Source organism: Hemitrygon akajei, chromosome 20 (genome assembly GCF_048418815.1).
Source record: "Hemitrygon akajei chromosome 20, sHemAka1.3, whole genome shotgun sequence".
Taxonomy (NCBI): domain Eukaryota; kingdom Metazoa; phylum Chordata; class Chondrichthyes; order Myliobatiformes; family Dasyatidae; genus Hemitrygon; species Hemitrygon akajei.
Genome location: NC_133143.1, coordinates 27,640,431 through 27,663,789, shown reverse-complemented (window position 1 = coordinate 27,663,789; position 23,359 = coordinate 27,640,431). Strand labels below are relative to the sequence as shown.

General features: G+C 42.8%; 1 protein-coding gene across 1 annotated transcript in view; it reads left to right on the top strand.

The window, feature by feature from the left end:
- Nucleotides 1-1,173: 1,173 nt before the first annotated feature.
- Nucleotides 1,174-23,359, top strand: part of elmo1 (engulfment and cell motility 1 (ced-12 homolog, C. elegans)) — a 224,673-nt gene continuing 202,487 nt past the window's right edge. Inside the window, exon 1 of the mRNA XM_073024050.1 lies at nucleotides 1,174-1,311. The gene's annotated coding sequence lies outside the window, so the exon portion shown is untranslated. The remainder of the gene's footprint in view (nucleotides 1,312-23,359) is intronic.

Genomic DNA, 23,359 nt, shown 5'->3' with positions numbered 1-23,359 from the left:
GTTGAGTGATAATTGTTCAGAACTTTCCTCCATTCTTCAAATTCTCATCACCTACTGTTAAGAATGATATTGATGAGCTTGAAAGAGTGCAGAGAAAATTTAGGTGGATGCTGTAAATGAAGGATGTGAGTTACAGGGATAGGCTGAATTGGTTAGGATTTTATCCCCTGGAGCACAGGAGAATGAGGGGTGATCTCATAGATCTTATGTGGGGTATAGATAGGGAGAATGTGTGCAGGCTTCTCCCCACTCCCCAGGTTCAGTGAGACAAGAACTAGAAGTCATAGGTTTACATCAAAAGGTAAAATATCTCAGACAGCGTTGCCCAACCTGTGGTCTATGGACCCCTCGGTTAATAGTAACACTCCATGGCATGAGAAAGGCTGGGAACTCCAGATTTAGGGGAACTACTTCACTCAGAGGGTGGTGCGATGTGGAATGAGCTGCCAGCGGAAGTGGTAGATGGAGGTTCAGTGTAACGTTTAAAAGAAGTTTGAATAGGTAACTGGGTAACAGAGGTATGGAGGGCTATGGTCTGAGTGCAGGTAGATGAGACTAGGCAGAAAACCGGGTCAGCAAGAACTAGATGGGCTGAAAGATCCACTTCTGTGCTTATGACTGTATAAAATAGTGCAACAGTACACAAAAGCAGAATACTACAGATATTATGGATATTAGATGAAATGGTTAACAGATTAGAGAGTTTCTGTACAGAGAGATGAAGAGTTGATATTTCAGTTTGTGACTTTCATTGGTGTTACAGGATCTTTTACATCAGTCTCAAGGAACAGGCAGAGCTTTACTTAAACACCTCCTCTGCAGAATCACACATGGAATGCTGGAGGGACTCAGCAGGCCAGGCAGCATCTATGGAAAAGAGTGTAGTCGACGTTTTGGGCCGAAACCCTTCACCAGGACTGATTAAGGATGAGACTTTCAAATGAGCAGCATCCCTGCAGTAGTACTGTGGAACATTGCTCACACACCTGCTGCAGGATTTCTGGGCCAAATCTGAATCTGAACCCTTCTGACTCAGATAAGACAGTCTGAAGGAGAAGAGTCAGCAGTCAGTGATAGAAACCCTTTCCATCACATAAAACTATTGCCACATTAATCGATACAAATGTGTGGTTCAGACTCATTTTGTTGTTTATTTTCAGCTTTGAACGTTGTAGTGGAAGTCAATGACTAGTGAGGTTTTGATTCCTAGTTGGAGGGAGTGACCAGCAGGAGGCGTATACAGATGACAGCGGTAGCGAGCGCACGGCCACACTAGGGTTGAGATGGTGGAGAAGGCAGCTGCAATAGGCGGTAGGTCATTGCTTCTTTTAGACCTCTTCAGAGTAAAGCTTTTTAAATTAAAGTCAGCGCCCTCGCCGTGTTTGCGCGGCGAGACAGAACGTCGTTTTTTAGTGATTATGGCAAACCAAGAGCGGCGGTGACTAATTTGTAAGCCTGCTGCATGCGTGTGTGTGTGTTTTTAAATATCTGTTTGAATGGTGCTTTGTGCATTGTCCCCTCGGTGCCCCGGCGGATTCTATCCCTAGTTACAGTTGGCAACTGGGCCTCGCGCTTTCTGCCCGCAGCATTTTCCTTTTCTATTCACCAGTTGCGGACAGCCCAAGAGCGACCTTGCAGTCCCTTTCCCTACTCTGATTGTGGTCTTCTGCGTGTGTGCACGGCGGTCACAGGAATCTGAAGGACGGTACATGTAGTGGGAGTGATTGGGCTTTCAGCAGCCAGGCTCTCTCAATTGGACTGACTGGAATTGCTACATCTCCACCAAAAGGAATTGGCACAGAGTATCCCTTTATCTGAAACAAAAGTGTACCAGTAAAATGGTGCTGGTGCGGTGGCCCCCTGGCTCGAACCGAGGGGTTCCCCCGAAGTGCGGGTGGGGGTGACTCGGCCTGACCGCATGCCGGTCTGCCGGCGTCGCCGTCCCACCCCAACTTCGGACAGGAGTCCTAGATCGCATCGTAGGAGCGAGCGCCCAGTGGGTGGAGTGGAAAGCGTGAGCAGTGTTTGGCCTCGGTTCTGACTTTTAATTTGAGCGGAACTGGCAAAACAGTTCAGAAAGTCCTTTCTTATTTCGGTGTAGACGGGTCCTTTTGGCTGCCACGCAAATTGCCTTCCAGCTGGGTTACAGGGGATGGAAAGTATGACAGGCCCAGTACTGAAGAATCTGCTTTGTGCTGGAAGGATGTTTTTTTCCCCCCGCTTAACTTCAAAGTAATTAATTTGAAGCACATTTCTTTAAGAACTAGAAAGCCAAGCATCTTGCAACCAGACAAAACGTAGACACGAGAGTGTTCCCGGTGCATGCATCACCAAGTTACCGCTTACCGATTTGTTTTGATGTCCTTCTAAGCACAGAAAGATTGGTCAGTTTTAAGTGGGCTCGTCATTTATCTCATTCCTTGGGCCGTGAAGAAATCTGTTTTATTTTTCTGAAAGTGAGCCTTTGAAGTGCATTTAGTTTGAAGGGCATTCTACTGATTGTAACAGGGAGGAGTTTAAGTGCAGCCCGTCAGTGTTTGCGGTTGTGCACTCTGGCCTCTTGTGATGTAGTGCAGGCCAAAACAATTTTGGAAGGGGCTACTACTGTTTGGAAGGGGTTCCCAACCATTTTTATGCCACAGACCCCTACCACTAACTGAGGGTCCTGTGGACCCCAGCATGGCAACCCCCTAATATGTGACTCTCAATTGAGGGTGGGATTATTTTGAGCGATATTATCACAGTAGTGGGGAAACCGCAAAGCAGAACACCTGTTTCAACATCACTAGATTAACTTGGACATATTGATGGGGAAAATTAATTAAATATTGCTTCAGTGTTCATTTATTCATACCCACTGCTCATGAAGTTAGAAAAGTTTCCCAAGGGATTAACGTGCTCTCTGTTGGCCTCGGAGAGTTGGGACAGCATGTTATCATTCTTCAGCTGGTACTCCTTCAACATCAAGTCTAGACTGTATTCCAGTTGACAATGAAATCAAAATGGCATTCGCCCTGAAAGATGGGCTGATTGCCTGGCACTGTTGGAATGCTGATAATCTGGTCCATGTTTAAAAGCATGGAAGCAGAAGGCTCGTTATTTCATTGGGTATATACAAATCGGCGGCACTGGCTTCTGCAAAGGACTGTGGGATGGTATTCCCAGGAAGATTAGAGGTGATTAACTAATCTGGACAGGTCACTTTGTTTGCATGTTTGGCTCAAGGCTCCAGAAGCAGACACCTTATCCTGAGCTGTGTTGTAGCTGAGGTCACTAGGTGGACAGAGGGAAAGATCCGTGGATGCTCTCAAAGACTCCTTTGAGAAATACAACATCCCACTTACTCCTGGAAGCGTCTGGCCCGTGACCACCCAAAGCAGAGGAGGACTGTTTGGGACGGGCCATGCACTCTGAGTACTGTACACACAAGCCCTGCATCGGTCCTGATAAAGTGGCACATGGAATGCACGTTGCCCCAGTAGGCATCCATGCGAGAGTCAGCGGTTATTGCATTGGTCTCATTAGTCATCTGAAAACCCACCAAACTGGTGTGGAAGCAAATTAATCATACTACTGCATAAAAAGAGTGCTCATAAAAAGATTGACAAAAGTCACACAAGAAGATAATTGCTCATTTAGGAGGTAATATAGACTGGAAAGACTGAGATTAAGGAAGGAAATATGAAGGATGGTTGTAGTTGGGAGCTGAATGTCCAAGGTTACACATTGTATCAGAGAGATAGGAAGTTAGGAAGAGGGGGTGGCGTGGCTTTGCTGGTAAAGAAAGATGTGACATAGGATTGGAAGATGTTGAATCCTTGTGGGTTGAGTTAAGATCCTGCAAAGGTAAAAGGACCCTGATGGCAGTTATATATAGGCATCCCAACAGTAGCTGAGATGTGGACCACAGATTACAACAGGAAATAGAAAAAGTATGTCAAAAAGGCAATGTTATGATAGTCATGGGAGATTTCAACATTCAGGTTGATTGGGAAAATCAGGTTGGTAATGGATCTCAAGAGAGTGAGTTTGTTGAATGCCTACGAGATGGCTTTTTAAAGTAGTTTGTTACTGAGCCTACTAGATAGATAGATAGATAGATACTTTATTCATCCCCATGGGGAAATTCAACTTTTTTTCCAATGTCCCATACACTTGTTGTAGCAAAACTAATTACATACAATACTTAACTCAGTAAAAAATATGATATGCATCTAAATCACTATCTCAAAAAGCATTAATAATAGCTTTTAAAAAGTTCTTAAGTCCTGGCGGTAGAATTGTAAAGCCTAATGGCATTGGGGATTATTGACCTCTTCATCCTGTCTGAGGAGCATTGTATCGATAGTAACCTGTCGCTGAAACTGCTTCTCTGTCTCTGGATGGTGCTATGTAGAGGATGTTCAGAGTTATCCATAATTGATCAGCTATACTGGATTGGGTGTTATGTAATGAACCAGAGGTGATTGGGGAGCTCAAGGTAAAAAGCCAGTAGGAGGCAATGATCACAATATGATTGAGTTCAGCTTGAAATTTGACAGGGAGAAAGTAAAGTCTGACTTTCAGTGGAGTAAAGGAAATGACAATAGCATGAGAGAGGAGTCGGCCAAAGTAAATTGGAAGGAGATGCTGGCAGGGATGACAGCAGAGTGGCAATGGTGTGAGTTTCTGGGGAAAAATGAGGAAGGTGCAGGATAGATGAATTCCAAAAATGGAGAAGGTACTCAAAAAGCTGAAAGACCTAAGGGTACCTAAGGGTGACCAGGACTGGGAATTAAACATACAAGGGTATTCGACAATTAGGAGAGACAGGCAAGAAGGAAAAGGAGGTGGGGTGGCTATGTTAATAAAGCAAGAAATCACTGCAATAAAGTGAAATGATATTGGCTCAAAGGATCAGGATAACGAAACAATTTGGGTAGAAATAAGAAATAGTAAAGGGAAAAAAGCAGTGGTGGGAGTAGTCTATAGGCCTCTAAACAGCTGTAACTCAGTTGGTCGGAGCATAAATCAGGAAATAGTTGGGGCTTGTAATAAGGGAACAGCTATAATTATGGGGGATTTTAACTTTCATATTGACTGGACTAATCAAGTCGGACATGGCAGCCTTGAAGAAGAGTTTATTGAGTATATTCGGAATGGGTTCCTTGAACAATACGTTACTGAGCCGACAAGGGGGCAAGCAGTCTTAGATCTGGTCCTGTGTAATGAGACAGGACTAATAAAAAATGTCCTAGTAAAGGATCCCTTTGGAATGAGTGACCATAACATGGTCGAATTCCATATTCAATTAGAGGATGAGAGGGTTGGATCTCAAACAAGCGTACTGAGCTTAAATAAAGGAGACTATGATGGTATGAGAGCGGTATTGCTTAAGATGGATTGGGAAAATAGATTAAAGGGTAGATCGGTACTTGATCAGTGGTGTATATTTAAGGAGTTATTTTACAACTATCAAGAAAAATATATTCCACTGAAGAAAAAAGGGTGTAAAAGAAAAAATAGTTATCCGTGACTAAGTAAAGAAATAAAGCAAAGTATACGACTAAAAAGAAAGTTATATAAGGTAGCTAAATCTAGTGGGAAGATTGAAGATCGAGAAGCTTTTAAAGATCAGCAGCAAATAACAAAAAGATTAAGAAGGGGAAGATAGATTATGAAAGTAAATTGGCAAAAAACATAAAAGCAGATAGTAAGAGTTTTTATAGTTACATAAAAAGAAAAAGGGTGGCTAAAGTAAATGTTGGTCCCCTAAAACATGAGACCGGGAAATTAATGGTAGGGGACATGGAGATGGCGGAAGTGCTGAACAAATATTTTGTATCAGTGTTTACAGTAGAGGACACTCAAAATATCCCAACACTGGATAAACAGGGGGCTCTAGGGGGAGAGAAGCTAACTACGATTCAAATCACCACGGAAATGGTACTTGATAAATTAATGGGACTGAAGGTGGATAAATCCCCTGGACCGGATGGCTTGCATCCTAGGGTCTTAAGGGAAGTGGCGGTCGGGATTGTGGATGCATTAGTGATAATTTTTCAAAACTCGCTGGACTCGGCAATGGTCCCGGCAGATTGGAAAAATGCTAATGTAACTCCTTTATTTAAAAAGGGCAATAGACAGAAGGCTGGGAATTATAGGACAGTTAGCCTAACATCTGTGGTTGGCAAAATGTTGGAATCGATAATTAAGGAAACAGTAACAGGGCATTTGGATAAACATAGCTTCATAGGACAAAGTCAGCATGGCTTTACAAAAGGGAAGTCATGTTTGACAAATTTGTTGGAGTTCTTTGAGGACATAACATATAGGGTAGATAAAGGGGAACCAGTGGATGTGGTGTATTTGGACTTCCAAAAGGCATTTGACAAGGTGCCACACCAAAGATTATTACTTAAAGTAAAAAATCATGGGATTGGGGATAATATTCTGGCATGGGTGGAGGATTGGCTTTCTAACAGAAAACAGAGAGTTGGGATAAATGGTTTATTCTCAGACTGGCAGTTGGTGACTAGTGGTGTTCCGCAGGGGTCGGTGTTGGGACCCCAACTCTTTACAATCTATATTAATGATTTGGAGAAAGGGACTAAGTGCAACATATCGAAGTTTGTTGATGACACAAAGATGGGAGGGAGTGTAATGAGCGCAGAGGACATTGAAACCCTGCAGGGGGACATAGATAGGCTGAGTGATTGGGCAGACATTTGGCAGATGAAATATAATACTGACAAGTGTGAGGTCTTGCACTTTGGCAGGAAAAATAATAGAGCAAGTTATTATCTAAATGGAGAGAAACTGGAAAGTGCTTCTGTGCAAAGGGATCTGGGGGTCCTGGTACAGGAAACACAAAAAGTTAGTATGCAAGTGCAGCAGGTGGTCAAGAAGGCCAATGGGATGCTGGCTTTTATTGCTAGGGGGATGGAGTATAAGAACAGGGAGGTCTTACTGCAGTTGTACCGGGTATTGGTGAGACCACACCTGGAGTACTGCGTGCAGTTCTGGTGTCCATATTTAAGAAAGGACATACTGGCTCTCGAGGCAGTGCAGAGAAGGTTCACTAGGTTAATTCTGGGGATGGGTGGGTTGATGTATGATGAGAGGTTGAGTAGATTGGGACTCTACTCATTGGAGTTCCAAAGAATGAGAGGCGATCTTATTGAAACATATAAGATTGTGAAGGGGCTTGATCGGGTGGATGCGGGGAGAATGTTCCCAATGATGGGTGAAACTAGGACTAGGGGGCATAATCTTAAAATAAGGGGATGCCGTTCCAGGACTGAGATGCGGAGAAATTTCTTCACTCAGAGGGTAGTGGGGCTGTGGAATTTACTGCCCCAGAGAGCTGTGGAAGCTACTACACTCAATAAATTCAAAACGGAGATAGACATTTTCCTGGATAAACATGGCATTAGGGGATACGGTGAGCGAGCAGGTAAGTGGACATGAGGCTAGGTTTAGATCAGCCATGTGATCTCCTGGACCAGTTTTCGATAGCCTGGATGGGTCGGAGAGGAATTTTCCAGATTTTTTCTCCTCAATTGGCAACTCGGTTTTTTTCCCCCGGGTGATCACATGGGTTTGGGCGGGATGAATAATAAAATAAAATGGGCGGCATGGTGCCCTGTTGGTTGGCACTGTTGCCTTGTGGGATTCGGTGAAAACTAGAATTAAGATTGGATCAGCCATGATCTTGTTGAATGGCGGAGCAGGCTTGAGGGGCCGATTGGCCTACTCCTGCTCCTATCTCTTATGTTCTTATGTACATAAGTCACCTGGCCCAGATGAACTATACCCGAGGGTTCTGAAAGAGGTAGCAGTAGAGATTGTGGAGGTGTTAGTAATGATCTTTCAAAAATCATTGTCAAGTCAAGTTTATTGTCATTTCAACTATAAACTGCTGGTATAATTACACAATAAAAACAAATCAACTTTGGACTCTGGCATGGTGCAAATTGCAAATTATAGACCAGTTAGCCTGACCTCAGTGGTTGGGAAGATGTTGGAGTCAATTGTTAAGGATGAGGTTATGGAGTACTTGGTGACACAGGACAAAATAGGATAAAGTCAGTATCGTTTTCTTAAGTGAAAATCTCGGCTGACGAACCTGTTGGAATTCTTTGAGGAGATTACAAGTAGGATAGATAAAGGGGATGCAGTGGATGTTGTATATTTGGACTTTCAGAAGGCCTTTGACAAGGTGCCACACATGTGGCTGCTTACCAAGTTAAGAGCCCATGGTATTACAGGAAGGTTACTGGCATGGTTAGAGCATTAGCTGATTGGTAGGGGGCAGCAACTGGGAATAAAAGGATCCTTTTCTGGTAGGCTACCAGTGACTTGTGGTGTCCTGCAAGGGTTGGTATTGTGACCACTTTTTATGCTGTATATCACTGATTTAGATGATGGAATAGATGGCATTGTTGCCAAGTTTGCAGACGATAGGATAATTGGTGGAGTGGCAGGTAGTGTTGAGGAAATGGGTAGGATGCAGAAGGACTTAGATGAGGAGAATGGACAAGAAAGTGGCAAATGAAATAGTGTTGGAAGATGCATAGTCATGCAATTTGGGAGTAGAAATAAATGTGCAGACTATTCGGGGAGAAAATCTAAAAATCTGAGGTGCAAAGGGACTTGGGGGTCCTTGTGCAGAGCACCTAAAGGTTAACTTGCAGGTCAATTCAGTGGTAAGGAAGGCAAATGCAATGTTAGCATTCACTTCAAGAAGTCTTGAATACAAGAGCAGGGATGTGATACTGAGGCTTTATAAGGCATTGGTGAGGCCTCACCTTGAATATTGTGAACAGTTTTGGCCTCTGGATCTAAGAAAAGATGTGCTGGCATTGGAGAGGGTTCAGAAGAGTTTCACAAGGATGATTCAGGGAATGAAAGGGTTATCACATGAGGAACATTTGATAGCTCTGGGTCTGTACTCGCTGGAATTCAGAAGGATGAGGGGAGATCTCATTGAAACCTTTTGAAAGCCCTAAACCGAATAGATGTGGAAAGGATGTTTCCCATGGTGGGGGAGTCCAGAACGAGGGGGCACAGCCTCAGGATAGAGGGACATCATTTTAAAACTGAAATGTAGAGAAATTTCTTTAGCCAGAGGGTGGTGAATTTGTGGAATTTATTACCACAGGCAGCTGTGAAGGCCAAGTTGTTGGACGTACTTGAGGTGAAGATTGATTGGTTTTTGATTGGGTATGGCATCAAAAGCTTACAGGGAGGAGGCCGTGGAGTGGGGCTGAGGAGACGGAAAAAAAGATCAGACATGATTGAATGGTGGAGCATGCTCGATGGGCCAGATGGCCTAATTCTGCTCCTGTGTCTTGTGGTCTTATAAATATGGACTTTAAGGGTTTAACAGTGCATGAGTGAAAGAAATCAGGACTATCCAAGGCCACATTAGGAGGGGCACAGAGACAAGTGCACTGAGAGGTTTGAATTTATTAACAAGAATTTTGAAATTGAGAAATCTCTTCACATCTGCTAATCCTTTTTTTTCAGGTCACTTCAGTTAATTTGTAATTTTAAGAAATGTGTTTTTCTTTCACTTATCTTTTCTCCCTGAAGCTATTCCTGAGGTCTGTGAGCCAAGATGTGTACTTCAGTGGTGCTTAGTATCGTGGGCCAAATTTGCTTGTAGATGTCAGCATGTTTGCTTGAATACAGAAGTCTGTGTTGGCTAGCTCTCATCAAGGATTTCCTGGCTCCCCTCCGATGTTACATTCTCCCACAAAGTCTGGTGCAAAGCACAAGCTTGTTGTATTCATCAATATGTAGGGTGGGAAATCTGCACGGTAGGCTTGCACCAGGCTATATTTCTGTTGATTTAAATAGAGGAGACTTGTTCTAAGGATTAAGTTTCAGGTAACTTTTTAACTGCGACAGCTTAATTATCTAACTTAATTTTCAGATTCTTTTGATTTTAATCTAGTTTTTAATAGATTTTGGTTGTTCCTGATGGTCAAAGAGATTTAAAGTTCATGACTCTTGACAACTGGCAAAACTGTGGATGATTGTGTAAGTTTTTACAACTTCTTTATGAGCTGGCCTTGTTCTGTGATGCTCTTGTCAAGTGGAGTGTCACTGTTTTGAATCCTACTTTTGTCAGTTTCACATTACTGGATCTGCTGAAATTAAAGCTGATTTTTTGTGTGTGCTGGCGATGAGCAGTTCTGAGCAAGTTATGGGCCAGTAGTTAGTTACTTCTCAGCACCTTCATATCGTGAAATTGAGAAGTTGAATTAAGCCCCTGTGTACTCTTGCAAGATTCCAGTCACTATTTCAAAGATCAGGAGGTTCAATACCTCACCAGAGCATTATAATAGTTTCTGGTGGTGATGGTAATGGAACCTTGCTCTATTCACATTGATTTTCACTGTTACCACAGTTCTAGGATGTCTTAGAGGCAAAAGCACTTAGGTTAGCTAAGGTCCTGAAAAGCAGTCCATTAATGAAAATAGTTTCTTTTAAAGCACAATCATAAATAGTAAGAGATTAGAATTTTCTTTGTTTTGTGCAAGGGCCTTCTGACCAATCATGAGGAGCAGATCTGGTAGCTAACAGTTGTGGCAGCCCCACCTTCTTTGTTTATGCTGTTACTCATTTGAACATGACCTGTGATGCGGAGACCTTGCACCACGACATCCCCAGCAGTATTCGGTGACAACACATCAGAATCAGGTTTAATCTCACCAGCATATGTCGTGAAACTTTATGGTAGCAGTACAATGAAATACATAATAAATATAGAGGAGAAAAACTGAATTATAGTAAGTATATTTGTCTATTAAATGGTTAAGTTAAAATAAGTACTGCAAAAAATAGATATAAAAATGTAGTGAGGTAGTCCCGATGTCCTGGTTAAGGGTCTCGGCCCGAAACATCAACTCTTTTCCATAGATGCTGCCTGGCCTGCTGAGTTCCTCCAGCATTTTGTGTGTGTTGCTTGGTTTCCAGCATCTGCAGATTTTCTCTCGTTAGTGAGGCAGTGTTCAGGGGTTCAATGTCCATTTAGAAATCGGATGGCAGAGGGGAAGAAGCTGTTCTTGAATCGCTGAGTGTGTGCCTTCAGGCAGTGAGAAGAGGGCATGTCCAGGATGACTGGAGTCCTTAATGATGGATGCCTCCTTCCTAAGGCACTCCTCCTTGAAGACTTCTTGGATACTACAGTCGCTGGTACCCATGATGGAGTTGACTAATCTTACAAGTTTCTGCAACTTCGATCTTGCGCAGTAGCCCAGTCATAGTGATGCAGCCAGTCAGAATGCTCTCCAAGGTAAAATTTGAAGAAGTTTTTGATATTTTATTAACATCGCCATGATGGGGCTTTCATTCCTATGTCAAAATTTTAATTACATTTTAAAGCAATTTAAAATAAATACCATCTGTATGGTGTGAAAAGAAGCTGGTACCAGTAAATTGACCTCTTCTAAAGATCAGCTGGCTTCCCCTAGGGATAGAAATGTGTCTGTATTGCATAATCTGGGTTAAATTTGTTTCGGGTCCTATTCTAACAAACTGAGTCTCACTTCCTGTCTGAATTGCACATGCCAGCTATTCAGTAGTATCAAGCTACAAGTCTACTCTCCCGAGCTCAAAGGATGGTCATTAAATATAATCCTCTGTTCTGTGAGTAAATAAAAGTAATTAGATGTTACTGAGCGGTGGAAGGTTCCTCTTTGAGTCTGTTCTGAATGTGTACAGGAGGTTTACAGTAACAGGTGCAGGAGTATGTGTCAGTACTTGTCCCCATATAGAGCCACTTGCCTAAGTTAAAACCTGCAGTTTGATTCAAATGCATGCACCTGCAATAGGCAAGCAGCCATAAACTTGATTTTGCATGAAGGTTTCTTGGTATTGTAAAAGAAGTGATTGGTATGTTTGTTTCACTGAGTTTTGGCACTCAGTTCTGAGTTACTCAACAATAGAATTGGGGTTAAGGAAATGAACAGCAATTTTTTTGGGGGTGGGGTCTTTTTCGTGAATTTCTTTCACTAGCCTCTCAGGTTAGAACCACTTCTGGTCTACAGTATGCCTGCTGCACTGTTCACACTTCTGATTGGTGTAGGAAATAGTGTGGGAGGGTGTGTTGCTCTATTTTGGAAGCAAAGCCTGGAGTTACTGGCTTTAACTATTTGTGTACTGAATTGAATTTGCACTGAATGTTTTCTGAGGAATAAATGGCAGTGCCGTTTGGTGATGGGAACAATTAGAGAGAGAACCTATTGTTTGGTTCTGTGAACAGAGATCTGGCATGAGTAGGCCTCTTTAGATTCTGGCATTGCTTGCTGTCATTCCATTCAGTTTGTGGATGGAGAACGGTGACAGCCAAGCTGAACTACAAAGGCATCATTAGAAAGGCCATGCTGACTGCAGGACAGGTTAATGTTATTAAAGCACCTCAATAGTCTTTCCCTCAATAGTGAGCTGGTGGTGTAGGTTTTGAAAATATCTTTGCATGAATTGCATTGCATTTTTTTTTGTGTACTCTGTGCTCAATGTGACTGACTCTCATTCCTGAACTGTAACAACCAATCCTTTCTAAAAAAAATATTATTTTCCTAGCAACACACACAAAATTGCTGGAGGAACTCAGCAGGCCAGGCAGCATGTATGGAAAGGAGTACTGTCAACATTTTGGGCTGAAACCCTTCAGCAGGACTGGAAAGAAGACGAGGAGTCAGAGTAAGAAGGTGGGGGCAGGGGAGGGAGAAATACAAGGTGATAGGTGAAATTGGGAGTGGGGGGAGGGTGAAGTAAAGAGCTGGGAAGTTGACTGGTGAAAGTCTGGAGAAGGGGGAGTCTGATAGAAGAGGATGGAAGGCCGGGGAAGAAGGAAGAGGAGGAGGAGGAGCACGAGAGGGAGCTAATGGGCAGGTAAGAAGACAAGGTGAGAGAGGGAAATGGGAATAGTGAAGGGGGAGGCATTACCAGAAGTTGGAGAAATCAATGTTCATGCCATCAGGTTGGAGGCTACCCAGATGGAATATAAGGTGTTGCTCCTCCAACCTGAGTGTGACCTCATCACAGGAGTAGAGGAGGCCATGGACTGACATATCGGAATGGGAATGGGAAGTGGAATTAAAACGGGTGGCCACTGGGCGATCCCGTGTTTTCTGGCGACGGAGCAGGTGCTCGGCGAAGTCGTCTCCCAATCTGCACCGGGTCTCACAGGCATACAAGTGGTTACACCGGGAGTACCGGATACAGTAGATGACCCCCAATAGACTCACAGGTGAAGTGTTGCCTCACCTGGAAGGACTGTTTGGGGCCCTGAATGGTAGTGAAGGGGGAGGTGTAGGGGCAAGTGTAGCACTTGTTCTGCTTGCAAGGAAAAGTGTCAGGAGGGAGATCAGTGGGGAGGGACGAATGGACAAGGGAGTCACGTAGGGAGCGATCCCTGCGGAAAGCAGAAAGTGGGGTGGGGGTATTGGAAGTATGTGCTTGATAGTGGGACCCTGTTGGGGATGGCGGAAGTCACAGAGAATTATGTGCTGGATGCAGAGTTTGGTGTGGTGGTCGGTGAGGACAAGAGGAACCCTATCCCTGGTAGGGTGGCAGGAGGATGAGGTGAGAGCAGATGTGTGTGAAATGGAAAAGATGCGACTGAGGACATTGTTGATGGTGGAGGCAGGGAAGCCCCTTTCTTTGAAAAAGGAGGACATCTCCTTCATTCTGGGATGAAAAGTCTCATCCTGAGAGCAGATATGGCGGAGATGGAGGAATTGCGAGAGGGGATAGCATTTTTACAAGTAACAAGTAACAAGTAATAATAGGTATAATTGAGGTAGCAGTGAGAGACCATTGGTTTATAATAAGAGATCAGTAGATATGCTATCTCCAGCGATAGACAGGGAGATCAAGAAAGGGGAGGGAGGTGTCCTTCTTTCATTGTGTTGACATTTATGTAGCACTTTCTTACCTTTTTTGACTCTAAGCAATGTTCCAACTGAGGTGGATCAAAACAAATTTGTTAGCAAAGTACATATATGTCACCATATACAACCCTGAGATTGATTTTCTTGCAGGCAATCACAATAAATACAAGAAACGCAATAGATTAATTGAAAGAACGATATGGACAAACAACCAATGTGCTAAATACATCAAACTGTGCAAATACAAAAAGGAAGAAAATACAGTAAATAATAAATATCAGGAGCACAAGGTGAAGTAGTCTTGAAAGCGAGTCCACAAGCTGTGGGATCAGTTTAGTGATGGAGTGGGTGAAGTTATTCCCTTTGGTTCAAGAGCTTGATGGTTGAGGGGTAGTAACTGTCCTTGAACCTGGTGGTGAGACTGGTTACTGACTCCTCCACATTTGATCCCCCAATGAGATCTGGCTCATGAACCTCCAGTTTCCTCTTCCTGAAGACAATAATCAGCACCTTGAGCTTACTGACGTTGAGCGGGAGGTTGTTGTTGTGGCACCACTCAACAAGATTTCCCTCCGGCATACCGATTATTTATGTATTTATTGAGATACGGTGTGGAGTAGGCCCTTCTGGCCCTTTGAACCGCACTGCTGAGCAGAAACAAGTTAACCCTACCCTAATCATGGGACAATTTACCATGACCAATTAACCTACCAACTGCTACTCTTTGGACTGTGGGAGCACTTGGAGGAAACCCACGCAGTCACGCGGAGAGCATGCGAAGTCCTTGCACGCAGTGGCGGCAGATGGGTTTCTGGTACTGTCAAGCATTGTGCTAACCACTGCTGTTCCAACTCCCCCCCTCCTCCCTGTGATTCACCTTTGATTTGGTGGACAGCTAAGTAACTAATGGACTCGGGCTAAAGCAGTGATGGTGCTGAATTTGAAAAGGCATATTCCTCAATTTTTATTTCATTCATTTGAAAAAGTGTTGGCCTTGTGTTGGCTATCTACGGCTGGATTTTTATTTTAATCAACAAACTTTTAAAGAGGATAAACGTTCCTAAAAATTGAGGAGTGGGAGTGGTGGTCAGTGAATGAAAAATTGTTAGTGAAATCAAGTTACTATGGTGTAGTATCAAATATTGTATCAACACTGTCTCATTCCTAATACAGATAGCATGAATTGGTATTGTTTTATAATTGTCACGTGTATCCAGATACAATGAAAAGTTTGTCTTGTATATTGTTTATACAGAACAAATCATTGCTCAGTGCATTGAGCTAAGACAATAACAATGAGGAGGAAAAGAGTGTAAAAGCTACTGCAAGAGTGCAAGATCACCGTGATGATGATGGAGTCCGTCTGCTCAAGAGTGTGATAACAGTGGGATAGAAGCTGTCCTTGAGCCTGGTGGTGGGTGCTTTCAGACTCCTGTATCTTCTGCCTGATGAGAGAGGGGAGAAGAGAGAATGTGTGGGGAGGGTGAGGTCTTTGATTATGCTGGCTACTGTACTAAGCACTGTGAAGTATAGACAGAGTCCACAGAGGGCAGGCTGGTTCCTGTGACGTGCTGAGCTGTGCCCACAACTCTCTGCGGTTTCTTGCGGACACGCGCAGAGCAGGTGTCACACCAAACCGTCATGCATCCAGACAGGCCGCTTGTTACGGTGCATCGATAAAGATTGGTAAGAGTCGATAAGGACATACCAAATTTCTTTAGCCCCCTGAGGAAGTAGGTGCGTTGGTGAGCTTTTGTGACCATGATATCAATGTGGTTGGACCAGGGCAGGCTATTGGTGATGTTCACTCCGAGGAACTTGAAGCTCTCATCCTCAACAGCATTGATGTGGACGAGAGCAGGTGCACTGTCCTCCTTTCTGACATCAGTGACTAGCTCTTTTGTTGATGTTGAGGGGAATGTTGTCATGACACCGTGTCACTAAACTCTCCAGACTGCACACTGTATTCTGACTCATCACTATCTGAGATTAATCCACCTGCAGACTTGTTGGTGGAGTTGGGGCAGAGTCTGGCCACGCAGTGTGAGTGTACACAGAGTAGAATAGGGAGCTGAGAAACCAATCATGTGGAGTGCCAGTGTTGAGAATAATCATGGCAGAGGTGTTGCTGACTGTGGTCTGTGGTCAGAAAGTCAAGGATTTGACTGCAGAGGGAGGCATGTTCTCACAATGCTTTACAGGCAGTCCCTGAGTTACGAAGTCCGACTTATGGACAACTCGTTCTTATAAACCGAGGAAGGAGAACACCGTCTGCCATTTTAAGTCAGATTGCGACGCCTTCTACCATTTTAAGTTGGATCACGACGCTGTCCGCCATTTTAAGTCGTTGCCGTTGACACTGTGTTGAGTGTTTATCTTTGTATTTGGCTTAAATTTTTCTTAGTAAGATTCACCCTGACCCCGCCCCCCTCCATTCCAGTCGGCTGGTGGCGCAGTGAGATCAGCGCTGGGCTGGAGAACGGAGGTTCGCAAGTTCGATCCAGTGACAGACTGCTCCTGTGCCTGGTTGATTTTGAGCTCGCAACTCGACCTCAGCCACCTCCAGTTTAAATTCCCATGCAGAATATTATGGAGGATCAAATACCCAAACCCAGCACAGCCCCCACTTGTCCCATTTAGCCTGTCTTAGTGCGGTGGTCCTTAGGACCCAGCGGACCTCGGGACCCGCCGCCCGCAGTGTTTCTGTTCCACTGACAGGAAGCGTTTCACGATTGAAATTAAAGTGGAAATAATAAGACGTTTGGAAAGAGGTGAAATGCCATCGGTCATTGGAAAAGCATTAGGCTACAGTTGGTCAACGATCGGAACAGTTTTAAAGGATAAAGGATAAAGTGAGAATAATGGAGCATTGGAAAGGCCCTGCCCCGATGAAAGCTACCATTATTACTAAGCAACGCAGTGGTTTAATTATTGGAATACATATGTTTCTTAAGTGTTTTATATGCATAGAAAGGTAAAATATATACTATATACTAAGACAAACGTTTGACTGACACTAAATAATATCGGATGTACTTGTTCTGACTTCTGTACAAATCCGACTTAGACAGTTTCAGGAACGGAACTCGTACATAACCCGGGGACTACCTGTACTTCATGACTGCGAATTTTCACTAGTCCAAACAGTTGAGGTCGATGTTTAGCCCTCACCTTTTATGAAGTTGTAATTATCTTGCACTGCTCTTCATTCCTTGATCTTCCATCACTAGGTAAGTGGAAATGAAAGTTTTTTTTTAAACCATGTAACTATATAATCCCATTCAAAATAAACATTCTCCTTTTTGTATCACTGCAAATCACTTCCTAATTAAAGGGCAGAGTGGCCACTTGTCTCACCCTATGGACCATTCACACCCATGGCATTCTGGTAAATCCTTGCTGATACAATAAACTACAATTATTCTCTTTCATTTCCTCTCATTTAAATCTCTTATTAAATTTTTAATGACGAATGTTCTGAATTTATTGCCATTTCGTTCCCATGCCAGCTGCTAATCTTCAGTAGGGGGAGGCATGAGAGTGTAGTGGTTAGTGTAATGTTATTAATGGTGTCAGCGACCTGGGTTGAAAAGGCTGAAAAGGCCTGAACAGATTAGATATGTCAAAGTTATTTCCCATAGTAGGGGAGACTAGGACAAGTGGACATGACTTCAGGATTGAAGGACATCCATTTAGAACAGGGATGTGGAGAAATTACTTCAGTCAGTGGGTGGTAAATCTATGGAATTTGTTGCCACGAGCGGCTGTGGAGGCCAAGTCATTGGGTGTATTTAAGGCAGAGATAGATAGGGTCTTGATTGGCCAGGGCATCAAAGGGTATGGGGAGAAGGCAGGGGAGTGGGGATGACTGGAAGAATTGGATCAGCCCATGATTGAATGACGGAGCAGACTTGATGGGCTCAAAAGCCTACTTCTGCTCCTATATCTTGTAGTCGTATGGGTTCATTTCCGCCACTGTCTGTAAGAAATTTGTATGTTTTCCCCGAGACCACATAGGTTTAGTCCAGTTAACCTCCCACAGTCCAAAGATGGACGGGTTGATTAGTCACAAGGGTGCAATTGGGCCATGTGGGCTTGTTGGGCTGGAAAGGCTGTATCTATAAATAAATAAAGAAATATTTTTCTCTATTCCTCCACTCTTCAGTATTGGAAACTGAATTAGTTTAGCAATGACCTCAATAGGAAGAATTTTGAGATCCTTATTAGCTGCGATATGCCTCTTTCCTGTTTGTCGACAACTACAGTATTGGTGGTTCCAGAAAGTGGTCAACTGATATCATAGGACAATCTGGCTAGACTGTGCACAGAGATCATAGCACTTTGGACATATTCTAACAGAACTTAAATCAAGCCAGACATAAAGCACCTGTTTTGAAGATCTACTGGCTGTTGTCTTAAACCATGAATAAGCTGATCTGATGGCTAATGGGTACTTAAGGTCGCTGGCATGAGAAATCAAGTTCATGTACATCTCCATCAGTATGATTTTTCAGATCATAAGTTAGTGAAGAGGAAAAATTGTACATTGTGCTTGTCTAGTTAGCTTACAGGTAGCATTGATACCATTTAACTTGTTCAAAGTGCATCTTGCCCAGCAACATTTAAATTCAGTGTTCCTTTCCTGCAGCTCTTGGGGCTTGGGAAAGGGAGTTGAAGCAAACAGGATTCCGTCCTATTCTGAAATGAGTAAAAAAAAATGTATTATTCCCACTGGCTTCTGCCTCTTCCTTCTAGTCCTGATGAAGGTCTCGGCCCAGAACATTGACTGTTTATTTCCCTCCATAGATGCCGCCTGACCTGCTGAGTTCCTCCAGCATTTTGTGTGTGTTGCTCAAGATTTTTAGCATCTGCAAAATCTCTTGTGTCACATCTCCCACTTTCTTCTCCCCATGCTGAACTTCCAGATCATGAAGTGGTTGGGTGTTAAATGCATGGGTGGCTTCTTCCTGTTTTGCAGAAGAACGCTGAAACCTTGAGAACTCCAACACTGAGGTGATGGCACCACCATTAAGCTTGTCTTAGTTTTCCTCTACAATTTACAATTTAGCTGGGGTGGGGGGGGGGGGGGGGGGAGAGACACGGAAAATCACTAGATGATATCAAAAATCAAAAATTGGGAATACATTTTTCACATCCCTTCTCTATGAGTGTCAGGGTTAATGGTAATTGTAATCCGCAAACTCAAACTTTGGATTACCCGTTGAACCTTCCCATTGAAAATTGTTTGAAGGGAAAGTAAGTGCCCATAATAAAGACTGGATCAGGTGTTGAATTTTCAGTTTGGGGTGAATTAGATACTCTTTCTCTGAACAGTAACTTGTTCTGTAAGCCAGCAGAGTTATCTCCTTCCTGACAAGTATTTGACCAAAGAGTGCCATCTCTACAAAAGTACATCCAGTTATTTTATAGGGTAGTTGTCAACATCTGATGAACTCTGTGAGTTTATAGCTGTAAAATGAATGGTCTCATTAGTTTTGTACAAAGTCAGATTAAGATAAAACATTTGCCTCCAAGACTCAAAGATGACAAGGAGTTGCTTTCAGAATTGTGCCAAACCAACAAGGTGTGTAGAATTATTACCAAATTTGCTGAACTGCAAACATTTGATTAATCAGCATTGTAAATTTGTATGGAGCTCTGAAATATTTTGTTTTTTGATTTCAGAAATTCTTGGTTCACCTGCTTGAAACTGGGATTTGTGGTTTTTGCCCCATTGCTGTGGATGCATCACGCCTGTACTCTGTTGAATTGTACAGCTTCCTTTGAAGAGTGCAGTGATGTAAATCCTACTTCCTTTTCAAATTGTTGCAGTCGTTAGCTTTGTGCCGCGGCAGCTTCTTGAATTTCTGTGGTGGAACGAGAAGTTAAGCGGTCTTTTGTTTTTAACTGGACATGAAATCGTAAGTTATTTAAAGGATGATCTGCGCTGTGCAAACTGATGGCCAGTGTGCCTGGGTTGTTGGGATCTGCCTTAAGTTTTCTGCACTTTATTTGGACTTGTGGAGAATGGGTTTGCTACAGGATTTCCTGGTGTAGCTACTTCATAGACACACTTCATTTCCACCATTAAGACGATGCTGCTCTTGAATGTAAAAGGGTGGGGTTATTCCTTCCACAGAAGCATGTTGTAATTATAACTTAAAATGGTCTCCAAAGATCTACCGAGTGCATTTTGGGAGTATCCAGTGCACAATTAAGTTTGTAATGACTGGGAGAAATGAAAGTATTGAGAAGAACATAAGAATAGTAATTTATTAATTCCCCAAAGCAGCAGTCAGTTTAATCAAGAAAGCCAGCTCTGGTTGGCTATTTCCATAAGTGGAATTAATAATTTTATTACTTTTAAATGCTTGGAAAGTTGCATTAAGGTATCGGGCAACAAATATTGCAGTCTTATCAAATCCTGAATTATTAGGCCTCAAATGGTAAGTGTCACATCAAAATGAGATTAAAATGTTACTGCTACATTATGTATAACTAGATAAAATGACTTTTGTTTGAATTTGCTGAATATGTGCCTTGTGTGCATGTAACATGAAGGATCACTGCAATGACGGTTCTTTATTTCAAATTTTGGGGAGTTTCCTCTGTCATTTCCCTCATAAACTGGGCCGATGGCAACCTTCTATGTTGAGCTTGTAAATAATGTCAGAATCAGTCATGTGTTGTCACTACATTAATGCATAAACGTTTTGTCAGCTTTCTTTGCTAACAGATTTAGAGGTTCTGTCCTCAAGAGTTTTGGTTCCCTTCAGCATAAATTAAGTAGGAACTAGAAGTTACATCAGTAAAGTTAAAATTACCACAAGCCGACCTCTAAGTCAGACTTAACTAAACATTCCAAATAGTTTCCTGTCTTCAGATGAGAAGAATTATTTTTAAATTGAGTGATCTATCTGTGACTTTTTTCGGTAACGCTAGGTATTATTGATAGCTTCCTGTCCAAGCATTCAGCTTGCAGCACCACAGAGACATGCAACCATAAAACATCAAAACGCGGCAAAACTAGGTTAATGCAGAGCAGAAAATGCTTAGCAGTTGGTGCGGACGGTTTCTAGTCCTTATCAAGATCAGTAACAGAATCAAAATGTAATTCTTCAAGTTATTTTATAACATAAATGGAGAAGATTGAAAAGGAAATAAAAGGCATTTGTTGAAGCATTACACTGTGCACCCCTCACTGTTGAAAATTTAAAAAATGTACTCATTCACAGGATGTTGACTTCACTTCTGAAGGTTAACTGTTACTGCCCTTCCCATTTAACCTTGAGCATGTGCTGGTGAGCTGCCAACATGGACTCTAAATGACTGTTGCCCATCCACATCACTATTAAATAGGCTGTTCCAAAATGTTGACCCAGCTACAAGGAATGGTGTGTGTTGTTTCTACTCGTGATGGGGGAGTGGGGTAAGATCTTGCATGTTGTGTTATGCCCATGTGCGTGCTGGGTGTTAAAGGCCCAAAAAAAAAGGCTTTGTTAGTTTGCTGCAGTGCAAGTTGAAGATGGTATGGCCTGCAGGTATTGTTTACCACCCGTGAGGAAGTAACAGTTTTAGCTTGGCAGCTGGACTGCCGATCGAGTCACTACTGATCTGAGGCAGAGCTTCACGACTGCTGTTGGAGCTGCACTTACCTGGGCAAGAGGAGAGTATTCCATCGCGTCCGTGACTTGTGTGGGAGTAGGCTGTGAAAGGCAAGTCGCCCACTGGGGAACTAGCGGCCTGAGACTTGCTTTGGTGAACGTTGTGAAAACATTACCCTGTGAATCAGACAGGAAAAGGGAATCCAGCTCCTCGAACACACCTTCATTAGAAAAAAATCCTGTAATGGCGCAAACCATGATTTCCTTTTCAGAAATCCATTTTGCTAGTTCCTGATTGCTTTGACTCTTTGTGTCCTATTCCGACATCTTAAATAATAGTTTCTAATCCTTTCCTTATGACAGGTTAAGTAACTGTCTGGTGATATGCTGGTTTCTGCTTTCCTCAAGTTTTCAATAAAAGATTTGTGCTTGCTATTTTTCAACCTAGTGGAATATATGCAGACCTGTGGAAGTTTAGGGAATTAAAATAATCATTTGAAAATTGGGAAAATTAAAACAATTATCGTCTATCCCGCTAGCCTCCTCTTCAAGATCCTGGGATGAAATCCATCTGGGTTCAGAGATTGGCCCACAGCTCCAACAGTTTGCTCACTACCACTTCCCTGATTATGAATTTCTCACCTTCTCTTTCACCTGAAAAGCTTTACATCTCCTCTTGGATGTATCTTCTGTAGTGAAAGTTGGGTGGCATGCGTGTGCGGCAGGTAGTGCCACTGCCTCCAAGCTCCAGCATTGTCTTTGTGGAGTTTGTATAACATGGGTTTCCCTTGAATTGTATGTGTTCCTCCTTTAGTACTCTTGTTTCCTGTCATATCTCTGAAATGTATTGATTAAATGATCTTTTAGTGTAGATGGTTGACAGGAGATTCAGAACGTGCAAGGTGGAATGTGTCAAATGCATTGTCCCAAATATCTCCTGCAGCTATGAACTGGAGCTAAAATGATTAATCTGCAGTTAACCAGTCATCTTTGTGTTGGTTAGGAATGACTGGTCAGCGTACAATTTCCCCCTGATATTCTGGGGAACAGGTTAATGGACCATGGGCTGGAACAGAAGAAAAACATACTTATTAGCAAAGAATAATGGTACTAAGCATCGACACACCTGCGGGGCCCGATATTTTCCACTGCAGGGTTTGAGAGAGCTAGCTGAGGCATTTGCTGCTGCTTTAGTAACAAACTTTCAAGTTATGAAAATCTAAAAAAAACTGTTGATGCTGGAAATCTGAAACAAGAACAAAAATTGCTGGAAATACTCAACAGATGAACTAAACATTGTTTTCCAAAGATGCTGCCTGACTGCCTAGTGTTTACAGGCTTTTTTTCCCCAGCCATGATGGAATGGCAGAGCAGACTCGATGGGCTGAGTGGCCTAATTCTGTGGGGGTGGGTTTGGGGGTTGTAGTTCTTACAGATTGGAAAATAGCAATTTGATAGCATTGTTTAGCTAAAACAAAGATAAAGCAGGAGATAGAACATCTCTTATGGTTTAGTAACAATTATGAGCATTTTATTGGAATTATAATTAAGGATAGGGTAGCAGAGCGTATGAGAGAAGTCTGAATTGATCTGAAATTGATTTGTAAAGGCTTTGTCTGGTCTGAAATTCTTATTGATATAGGCCTATCTGGAGAAGTATCTTTTTCCCAGGGTTAAAATATCTAATACCAGAGGGCATGCGTTGACGGTGAGAGGGGGTAGACTCAATGGGGATCTGAGGGGTAAGTTTTTTTTTACTCAGAGAGTGGTGGATGCCAGGAATATGACGCCTGACATGGTGGTAGAGGCAAATACATGAGAGACTTTTAAGAGATGTTTAGATAGGCACAGGGATGTGAGGAAAATGGA